The sequence below is a fragment of the Marmota monax genome, unplaced genomic scaffold (genome assembly GCF_021218885.2).
Source record: "Marmota monax isolate L192 unplaced genomic scaffold, Marmota_monax_Labrador192_F-V1.1 WCK01_AAM20220418_F8-fsc00061, whole genome shotgun sequence".
Taxonomy (NCBI): domain Eukaryota; kingdom Metazoa; phylum Chordata; class Mammalia; order Rodentia; family Sciuridae; genus Marmota; species Marmota monax.
The window spans coordinates 11,623,128-11,634,381 of NW_026695230.1; the positions used below are offsets into that span (position 1 = coordinate 11,623,128).

At 36.6% G+C, this 11,254-nt stretch overlaps 1 pseudogene; it reads right to left on the bottom strand.

Annotated features, from left to right (window-relative positions):
* Nucleotides 1–9,282: 9,282 nt before the first annotated feature.
* Nucleotides 9,283–10,612, bottom strand: LOC124088648 (small ribosomal subunit protein eS1-like; annotated as a pseudogene).
* Between the last annotated feature and the right edge of the window lie 642 nt (nucleotides 10,613–11,254).

Below are 11,254 nucleotides of genomic sequence, written 5' to 3' on the forward strand. Positions count from 1 at the left end.
TATAACACTAAATGCATGTTAGAAAACAGGAAAAGTCTCAGACTCTAGAAGGTTCAAAGTTTGGTCACCAGTACTGGAAAATAAAAAAGATAAAGAGAAGGAAATAATAAAAAAGAAGAAATCAGATATCAATGGAACAAAACAGAACAATAGGGGAAAATCCGTGAAACAAAGGGTTGGGTCTTCGAAAAGATCAACAGAATTGATAAAATTCTAGCAAGACTGATAACAAAAAGAGAGAGAAGATACAAATTAGTAATATTAGGCACGAGGTTGTGAGGGGAATGGGAAAAAAACAAGGAGAGAAATGAATTACAGTAGATGGGGTAGAGAGAGAAGATGGGAGGGGTGGGGAGGGGGGATAGTAGAGGATAGGAAAGGTAGCAGAATACAACAGTTACTAATATGGCATTATGTAAAAATGTGGCTGTGTAACCGATGTGATTCTGCAATCTGTATTTGGGGTAAAAATGGGAGTTCATAACCCACTTGAATCTAATGTATGAAATATGATATGTCAAGAGCTTTGTAATGTTTTGAACAACCAATTAAAAAAATATTAGGAATGATATCATTACAGAGTCTACAGACATGAAAAAAATAATAAAGGAATACTACTAACAACTAACTCTATATGAAGACTCTGAAAATTTAAATGGGACAATCCCATGAAAAACTACCACAATCACCACAGTTCACTCAAAATAAAACAAATCATTTGAATAACATTATAACTGTTATGGAAATTTACCTACCTATCAGAAGACTGGAATAAAACATAAGAGTAAGGATGCAGAGAACCAAGATCACTTATACATTGCTGGTAGAAAGTAAAACATTATAGCCACTCTGAAAATCAGTTTGGCATTTTCTTTAAAAACTAAACAAGTGGGGCTGGGATTGTGGCTCAGTGGTACAGCGCTTGCCTAGCATGTGGGAGGCATTAGGTTCAATCCTCAGCACCACATATAAATAAAGATCCATCAACAACTAACAAAATACTTTAAAAAAAAAACTAAACATGCAACTATCATAAAAAATCAGCAGTTTCACCCCAAATATTTATCCCAGAGGAAAAAAAAGTCATATTCACACAAAAATCTGTACATGAATGTTTATACCAACTTTATTTGTAATACCCCAAATCATAAACAATCCAGATACACCTCAATGAGTGAAGAGTTAAACAAATTGGGTACATCCATACCATGGAATATTATTCAATAAAAAAGAACACATTATCAATCAATACATGCAAAACCTGGATGAGTTTCCAAGAATTACAATGAGTAAAAAAAACCCAAATTTATATATTGTATGATTCCGTTTACAAAATCTTCTTGAAATGACAAAATTATAGAAATGAAGAAAAAATTGATGGCTACCAGGAATAACAAAGAGGGGTAGTGGAAGGAAGGTAGGCATGATTATAAAAGGACAACATGGAGGATCCTTGTAGTGATGAAAATATTCTGTGTCACTATAATATGCTAGTTGTGATACTATATTATAATTTTGCAAGATGTTACCATTGGGGAGAACTAGGTAAAAGATCTAAGAGCTCTTTCTGTACCATATCTTACAATTACATCTGAAAACAAAAAGTTTAATTAAAAATCTCTTTCTTGAGCTAAGGACATGGCTCAGTGGTGGAATGCTTGCCAACCCTGCATGAGGCCCTAGTTTCAAACCCCTTACCTCAAAAAAAACTCCACAAAACCCAAAAAACTTCCTCAATTTTAAAATGCCATAGACTACATTTATTTATACCTATTTTGAGGGAAAAGAAAAAAACTCTGTTAAATTTAATCATTGATTGTAATATTGTATTTCAATTTCAGAAATGTTAAAATATAGAAAAGTACATCTTACAAATAACTAGGAAATAAATTAAGTATGCATATTTATTTGAACACTCCAGAGAGAAAAACATTGCAAGAAAAGACTACAAAGTCTTAGCCATGGTCCTCCCTAAGTGGGAGTTCCTTTTCTTTTCTTTTTTTTTTTTTAACTTATCTGCATCTTCTCATTTTTCTACAGTGAACATACACTAGTTACGTTATTTCAAAGGCACACCATACTTTAAGACATTATTTACAACAAACCTAATCCATTGTTTAAAAATGCAACCAATCCTCACATAGTCATTTCAGTCTTTAATATCATAGAAACCAATATCTCCCAAAGCAACCCAGCTCTAATTGTTTGAAATAAGAGCTGTTGAAAGCAAAGGTCTTTACAGGCTGGGCCTTTAGAGGGTTTAAGGACATGGGTTTAGTTCCAGCACAAGTCAATTAACTTGGTTTATTCATGAAGGAAAAATGTAAAGGTACACTGCCTGCATGGCTCACAAGGGCCAGGCACTACTCAAACATTATCCACAAGAGACACAAACATGTGAAAGTAAACATGCAGTGAAAATCCATCTCTGCTAAGCACCGCTTCTCACACTGGACAATTCCTCATTTCCTCAAGTGGTCAGGAGGAAACAAATTTTAAAATTGTTGTTACAGTCAATAGCCAGAAATGAAAATGTAAAAAACAATTCCATTTATAATGGAGACTCCAAATCCCCACTAAACACTTTGATGTCAGCTAGGTGTGGTGGCACACGCTGGTAATTCGGCTACTTAAAGGCTGGCAAGTTTGAGGCCAACATGGGCAACTTAGTGAAACCCTGTCTCAAAATAGGAAATTTTTAAAAAGAGTCTAGCTTCGTGGTAGTGTGCCCCTGGATTCAATCCCGTACCAAATAAAACAAAACTTTAATATCAACTTAATAAAAAGTATTAAGAAAACTCCAAAACCTACGGATAGCTATCCCTTCTCATAAATAGACTAAACAAATCACATGGTGACATTTTCCATATTAATTCATAATTTAATGTGACACTAATTAATGGGGCATTAAGAGTTTTATAAAATAAAACTTGACAACATAATTATAAAATGTACACGAATAGAAGCATATTTGTTGGTGTTCTGGGAGAAAGTAATAGTGTTGCAGAACTTTTTCATAGATTGAAAAATAATGTTATATTATAAAGCAGCAGTGATCAAAAGACAATTCAATTGGAATTGAAGGAACTGTACTGAATTAGCATGGTAAAGAAAAATGGTGTGGAAGAAGTCTAGGCTAAAACACACTAAGGGACAATGAGTATTTTGGAAGGTTTTTTGCTTTGCAAGACACAGAGACTTCCTTCAAGGCTTTTCAAGTACAAGAGCTAATTTTAAGGATATCTCATCTCATCTAAGGACGGAAACTAATAACAACTAGACTTCACTACTCTGTAACTACAAACCAAAGCAACTCTTTCCATTTCAGAAGAAACCCTCTTAGTGCCTCCTCTGAAGTCTGAGAAATATCTGAGTGACATCTCACCCCACCTCCTATCCCTCCCTGCAGTCTCAGCCTCTACAGCAGAGGCAGCTTTGGAGGATGTTCATATTACCTCTTCACTAAGCTCTCCCAGTCTTAGAGGTAGTAACTGCTTCTAAAATATAAATCTCTGGTTTTCCTAGTTTGCCCTTTTTGCTTTTCTAGCATTCCAATAGTTGTGTAACAAATTCCTTGAATTAAGTCTCTTTTGTTTAACCTGTCTACAATGGTTTCTGTTTTCCTCATTAGGCTCTGATTGATATCTTGTCAGCTTCGACACTGACCTTATTTTAGGGCTGACAATTGAGGAGGACCACAAAGAGATTAGAGCACAGTTACCCAAACATACAAAGAGTAAAGTCTGATACCAGAAATCCAGAAAGAAATTGTTGACCCATAGTAACTGTGGTAACCAAAAGGGTCAAAAGCTAAAGGCAGGGGCTGGGGTTCTAGCTCAGTGGTAGAGCTCTTGCCTCGAATGTGTGAGGCACAGGGTTCAAGCCTCAGCACCACATAAAAATAAATAAATAAAATAAAGGTATTGTGCCCATCTACAACTAAAAATATTTTTTAAAATAGCTAAACGCAGGTTGGGGATGTAGCTCAGTTGGCAGAGCACTTGTCCAGCGTACGAAGCTCTGGATTCAATCCCCAGCACTACCACCACAAAAAAAAAAAGAGAGAGAGAGAGAGAGAGAGACAGTTGGAATAAATCCCAGGGACAGGGCTGAGACAGGCTGGGAGAGAAGAAATGGAAGAGACTAACTATGCAGAGATGTGTTTACATAAAGGTCTGGACAATGTCATATGTAGTCATATAAAACGACTTGGAAGAAAATGCGATTCATCTGAGCTTACCTAATCTAATGTGATATATTTCCCAGCCTTTCCCTTCTCCTTTTTAATTGTCTTTTATTAACAATTCATATCTTTATTTTCTCCATTTTATTTAAAGAGTTTCTCCTTTTCTAAGCCATGAAATGATATGTGTGAATTGTAATGTAGTATATATTGCGATATGCAGATAAATGAAAAGCAAAATATTAAATTCAACTGTAAAAATGAGTTCAAAAGTAAAAATGAGAAAAATCCAATGTTGTTAGCATAATCCAACCACCCAAGCTACCACTCTTAAAATTTTCTTTCCATATTTTTTATGCTTCCATACTCATATGTAAATGCCTATGAGCATATATAACACATTTTAAAAATCAGAATTATTTTACTTCTTTAGGTAGAAATAGAAGGGAAGCTATATGATCAGTTTACTATATATCACAAGGAATCAAGAGAAATAATTAAGCCAAAAACCTATTTTTATTTGAAGATAAAAAATTGATATTTATTATAAAATACAGAAGACAACACAATAATCTATTCCTAACAAAAAATAAGATAGCAATTTTAAGATGTAAAAGCATTTTAAAAATCATTAATAGCAATATCAATGTGATTTATGCTATAAAACAAACAAAAAAAACCCAACTACTTAATAAAAAATTCTAAATAAAGAGCAGAAACCACTGATAATTAGTTGACAAAGTTGACTATCTATAATACATCAGGGGATGATAAAAATATGAAAGATCAGTACTCCTATAGAAATACAAATAGTCAAAAGACATAAGTAACAAAAACATAAAAAGTTTAAAAAAAAGAAAAAAGAAAAAATTGTCAGCCTCACTGAAGGAAACTGAATTCAAAAAATGAGGAGGTAACAATTCACTCTACTATCAAAAGTAAAAATGAGAAAAATTCGATGTTAACATAATCATAAGTAAACAGGCACTTAAACATTGCTCACACTACTATAAGTTAGGATGACCTTTCAAAAAAGCAAAATACCTGTTATTGCCACTTTGGGAAGGAAAAAAATTTTTTTAAATTTATTTTTTATAGTTGTACTATGTACTCTTGTGAAAAACTGGATGTCAGTCAAATGCCCTAAAGAAAGGGAATTGAAATTCTGAAAATATTGTTATATTAATAAGGATATTTACTTGCTAATAAAAATAACAAATCTATGGAGTATGTATAGATGAAAAGTAAAAACAGAAATTAAAAGAGTATGAAAACACCTCTTGATTAGGACTATGTAAACATAATGTCTGTACAATACAGATTTTAAAAGAAGCAAACAGAACCTTGTGAATGGTGGTTATTTTATGATAAAAACATTCTTCATACTTTTCGTTGATCTGTTTAGAATTTTTTTCAATTCTGATTAAATACACATATTATATGCAGTTTTCAATGAATTTTTCCAGATAATCAGCTATGAAATTTGGCAGGTAGCGTATCTTAGGATTCTCCATCCTCTTCCAAGTCGAACCCATTCCAAAACTCCTAGGAATTGCTAAATTGAAAACAGAAATTCCTATCATTTAGTTATTGTAGTGGATTCTGTGATGTGTTACCTGGAGTCCTCCTTTAAAATCAAGGCACTCATTCACCTACCTGCTGGGAGAACTAGCAACCAGCTCTCTTCTGATTGTCTTTCCAAGAATTACCCTGCATTAAAGAAAGCAGTCTTGCCCAAGGTCATGTCTTTCTCCTTGGATACAGCCACTTCCAATGACTAGTCAATGATGGGAGACAAGATACAAGACCAGAATCCTTTGCCTCAAGGGTCATCCCAGACACAAAGCTCCTATAGGAGCTTTTTCTGCTGGAAGTGACCACATCAGTGATAGGATCGCTGTTTACTCCTCCCTCTGTCCAATCTGCCATCAAGATAGACCAATACTGAGTCCTCAATGAGGCACCATTCTTCAAGTTCTTCCAGGAGACCAAACCAGCCACTTGATGGCAAGTTGATTATACTGAAAAGAGTAGTGATTCATTTTGACTGGAATAAATACATATTCTGGGTAGGTGTTAGTCTTTTTTGCCCTTGAGGCCTCAGCTAACATGGTGTCTGAGCACATACAGTATTTGATCCACCAACACAGAATCATGCACCATATTTTTATTGGATTCAAGAACCAACATGACAACAGAATGGGTCAACATTGGTACATGATAATGGAATCCACTGTTTCTATTTCATCATACCACTTCTATTGACAGAAGCTATCAGCTTTACAGAACAATGAAATGGCCTTTTGAAGATACAACCTACATGCCATTTATAGATGATATCCTATAAAGATATGTTTTACTTAGTTCTTGCATTGCTGTGACCAAAATACCTGACAAGAACAATTTAGAGGAAGAAAAGTTGATTTTGGTTCATGGTTTCGGAGCTTCAGTCCATAGTCAGCTGACTCCACAGCTCTCGACCTAAGGTGAGGCACAACAACATGGAAGAAGGCCATGCAGAGAAAAACAGCTCAGAACATGGCAATCAGAAAGCAAAGCAAGAGTTCCACTCACCAGAGACAAAATATGTACCCCAAAGGCATGCCCCTGGTGACCCACCTCCTCTAGTGACACCCTACCAGCCTCAGTTAATCTGTATCAGTGGATTAATCCATTATTTAGGTTAAAGCTCTCATAATTTAATCATTTCATGTCTGAATGTTTTTGCATTTTTTCACACATGAGCCTTTGGGGGACACCTCACATCTAAATCATAACATGTCACATCTTCCAGGATGCAGCATATACAATTATTATATGGGCCTGTGTTCTCGATAGGTCTAACACGTAGTTCTAAGATCCCAAGGAAGAAATCAAGAGTGGCCCCAAGCCCTGCTTACCATAACTCACAATGACCCACTTGTGGTATTTGTGCTTCTTGTCCCTGCAACACTGGGTTCTGTGGGTTTAGAGATCCTGACAATTGACTGATGCATCTCTTGTGTTCTTTTGCTGAATGGAGATAAGAGCATCTATAGCCTCAGGAGGACATGGTAACCAAAAGCCCTTCAAGTAAGCCACCTAGAGAGCAGGGCTGAGGGCGAAAGAATCTAAAATGTGTGAAAGAAACACAATGAGTATCAGTTGCAACCTGAGTTGTCATTTATTCCTCTTATAAGTTTCCACAGGATATTAGAGGAGCTGTTCCCAGAATTTATTATACAAAGTAAATAGATCCAGCACAGTGGGCTATAACTAATGCACGGTGTGTCACTCAGATTCCCTTTTTGGATTTCAGTAATCATTCCCTTGGCTTCTAGGAATATTGGCAGCTTGACTCTACAATGATGAGTCTCTCTCCTGCTATTGTCCTCAGATGAAAAGAATCACTTCACCCAAGGTCACAAGCAGCCTACACCTAATGACAAGTTTACGCCTAATTTTGAAGGCTCAGTCTTCTTGCATCCAAAGAAAGACAACTTCAGAGTTCCCTGTAGGATTGGCTGAGAGACCTTTGTTGTGATTCCATTGCAGTTCAACTCCTATCCAGTCCTACTTCCTTCACTCCTCTTCTGGTATGGAATCCCTGGTCACTTCCCAGTAAATTCTCTACATACATATATCCACCTCAGAGTACATGTTTGGGGACTAAGTATGCAACAGTTACATTCATTTTGGGGTTTTTTATTTAATAGGAAATACTATCAAACACTCACACAAAGCATTAAGTGTGTAACTATATAGTGCTATTAAGAATCCCTGGGTGATTTATTTCTGGAAAGCTCATTAACCTCACCAACAACATTAATACTGTTTCCTCTCCTTTTGGAGACCTTGCTTTCCTGGGACTGCGTGTCATGTACTTAATGCCAGAAGCAGCCAAGAAGCCTTTCAATTCTGTTTCTGTCTAATGGTCATTTCCTTTCTCCTTCAGCTCCATGGTTGGGTCAGGCCCTGAGCTTTTCCATCCCATCTTTCCAGAAAGCCACTGGTTCCACTAGCTGTCACTTGTCTACCTCCACCCACAGTCAAATAAGTTGCAGATGTAGAAAGATTTGTGGGAACCTCTCCAGTGTTGCCAGGAGGAAGGAAACTTAAATTCCTCTGGCAAGAAGTTACCATCTTTTCTCTGTTTCTTTCCTTTGCTCCATTCTCTCACGATAAGAATTATTCCCACACCTATTGCATCTTCAACTTCTTCTCTCCACTGGAATTAATATCTTTTTAGAGCAAAGCCCTATACTTGAAACTCATTACACTTTCAAATTTCTGAATGACAAAGCTATACATGGGAACTAATTTCTTTCCTTCCTTTTTTATTTTTGCTTCTTCTTTCCTTCCTTTCTTCAACAAATTTCTTGCTCATAAAATCTGAGTAATCTTTTACATGAAGGAAGCATACCTATGTTTATTTAACATGATTAAATGGGATATTGGGGACATAACCATTCCCTCTCAACACTTCCCTAGAGGCCAGTGTTGGCAGCAGATTGCTGGTCTGGCTGAGTCTTGCGACACATCCCACCGCAACAACAACCCAGAGCTCATGCCCTTGGATGGAGAATTTATTAACAACATTCTCTTTGTGTAGGAAGGGTTCCAACTTTTGTAAAGGTCCACTATATTTAGTGTAGTAAAGTGGAATGTCCCTAACCAGTATATTTCTATCGACCAACCAGTCTTCTAAGGCCAACTGGACAGTGAGGCTAGAAGCCACAACCCAGCCCCTTCCCAGTTATTCCTTTAAGACATTAGGTCTTCCTATGTACTTTTAAATTAAAAAGCCACATAAAGTTGAATCTTCTCCATTTTCAGTTGTTGTTGACCTTGGTCCTGAAGCCAGGACACATTTCTCAACCTTTCCCCAGACCCTAGGTTTCTGATCTTGCAATTTGCTCTACCATTTATAGCCTTGCCTCTCCCTCAGGGCATGGCTTGGGGTGAGCAGTAGGAACTACTACTCTTCTTCAACACATTATCTCAAAGTAGAGTTTTGCAAATGGAGAAATGTGTAGGGAAGGCAGACAAAGATTGGGATTTTTTTGTATTAAATTTTTTTCATAAGTAGGACTTTTGGTGACTACTAAAAAATCTAAATTTTAAACAGATTCTTAGAGTGGTGATTTATATCCACCATCTCATTCAACTCTAGCACCTGACTAACCCCCGAAGATTTTTTAGAACTACTCCTTCACCAAGAAGCTCCATGAGTTTCCCCCATTTCAAACTTGGGGTTCTTCAGGGCTTCTACTTTTCTAATGAAGGCATCATAAAAAGGATAAAAAGATTGGCAAGACTTTTCTAAGTCTTTCCCAATGCTGTTTGGAATCAGCTTGTTCTTACAAGTCATTTGCCTTCCCCTCCCAGGTCATAATTTCTATCATCTTCTTCTGGAGTTGATAGACCTATTAGTACTGAGAGTAAGAGGCCTGCTGAATCTGATTATTGAATTCTTTAGTAAAACCAACATAGAACAAGTGAAGCAAATAACCATCAGTAGCTTTGATACTGACATAAGTTTCAATGGTGGTGGGCCATTTTTTGACCATGGAACACATTTTATCATTGGTAAGGTCCATACCATGGAAATTAGGCAGTTTTTGCCCTCATTAGTTAATTTGAAGTTTATAAATGCTACTTCATCATTCTGTAGATCAGCAAGGCTCTCTTCACACACATGATCTTTGAGGCCATCAGATGCAAGGTTCCTTAAATCTCCATGATTGGTATTTTCCCAATATTTCTTGTATTGAACATAACCAGTGCTTTCATATCATAACTATCTTTCTTAGAGAACATGTCAAACACTTTCTTCTTGTCTGCCTTTTTACACCTTTTGTAAGGCTCTTGTTCTTGACAGCCATCATGGTATTGCTCCAAAGATTGTGGGTTTTATTATGATACTTCTTCACTTGCAGAAATTTTCTTGGTTTTGCTCATCTTTTGTATCTGACTATGGGCATCATTTCTCTAACTTGAACTTCAAACTTCTATTTTGTACCTCCTCTCAGTCCATTTTCTGTTGGTATAATAGAATATCTGAGACTGGGTGATTTATAAAGAATAGAGGTTGTTTTGGTTCATAGTTCTGGAGGCTGGGAAATCCAAGGGCTTACCAGTGGTCAGTGTCTAGCCAGGGTATCAGAATGGCAGAATGTGAAAGGGAAAATAAGCACATATGAAAGAGACAAAGTACAAGGAACATCCTTCCTTTATAATGACATACTCTTCTGAAAACAAATGCATTTTTAAGAGAAAGTCATTAATCCCTTCTAATGATCTAATCCCGGGTGTTGTCTCCTAACTGCCTCAATGGCAATCAAATTCAACATGGTTTTGGAAGGAACAAACCATATTAAAACCATGGCTCTAAAACTATCAGGATTCAGGCTCACTCATACTTGGAAAATCAGAGAAAGCTAAAGAAAGGAGGATAAATAGCACTTCAGAACCCTGGAAAACTCTGAATGGAAGCTCCAGGTGCATATGAAGAGGGAATGTGTGGTACGGGTAGAAGAAGATTGTTTGAAAGTCTTTATCATGGTGGTTAGATCCTCAAATCTTATTTCTGATGCAGCTTAGCCAAATAACTATGGAAGAATCCTGTAGGTTTATTCTCTTAAGAGGCTGGGTCAAACATTCTAGGCTTGATACATCAGGCACAACCAAAAACAAAGAGGGGCAAGAAGTCTGCATACTGAATAATGAGTATGAGCTTCCCCACCCCTTGAGACCCTTTTCCTGATGAGGCTTCAGTCTTCAGAAAGATGGCAGCTGGGTTTATAAAGCCTTATGCAAAAAGATTTCTCCTGATGGGGAAACTGATCAGTCTAAGAAAAGAGATCTTCAAATAAAGACATTTGTAGGCTCTTCCTCCCCCTATAAAAGGACTGTGTTGCTGCTGTGAAGCTTAACAGCCAATATGCTCAGCCCATACACAGTGAGTACTTAAGTTTCTTACTCTTATATATGAATAGATAAACATTTGTGAAAAGTCTCTAGTGTGAAAAACAAACAAGCAAGAATTCAAAGGCAGGTAACAATGTAGGAAATAAAAGAAAACTTCAAAAG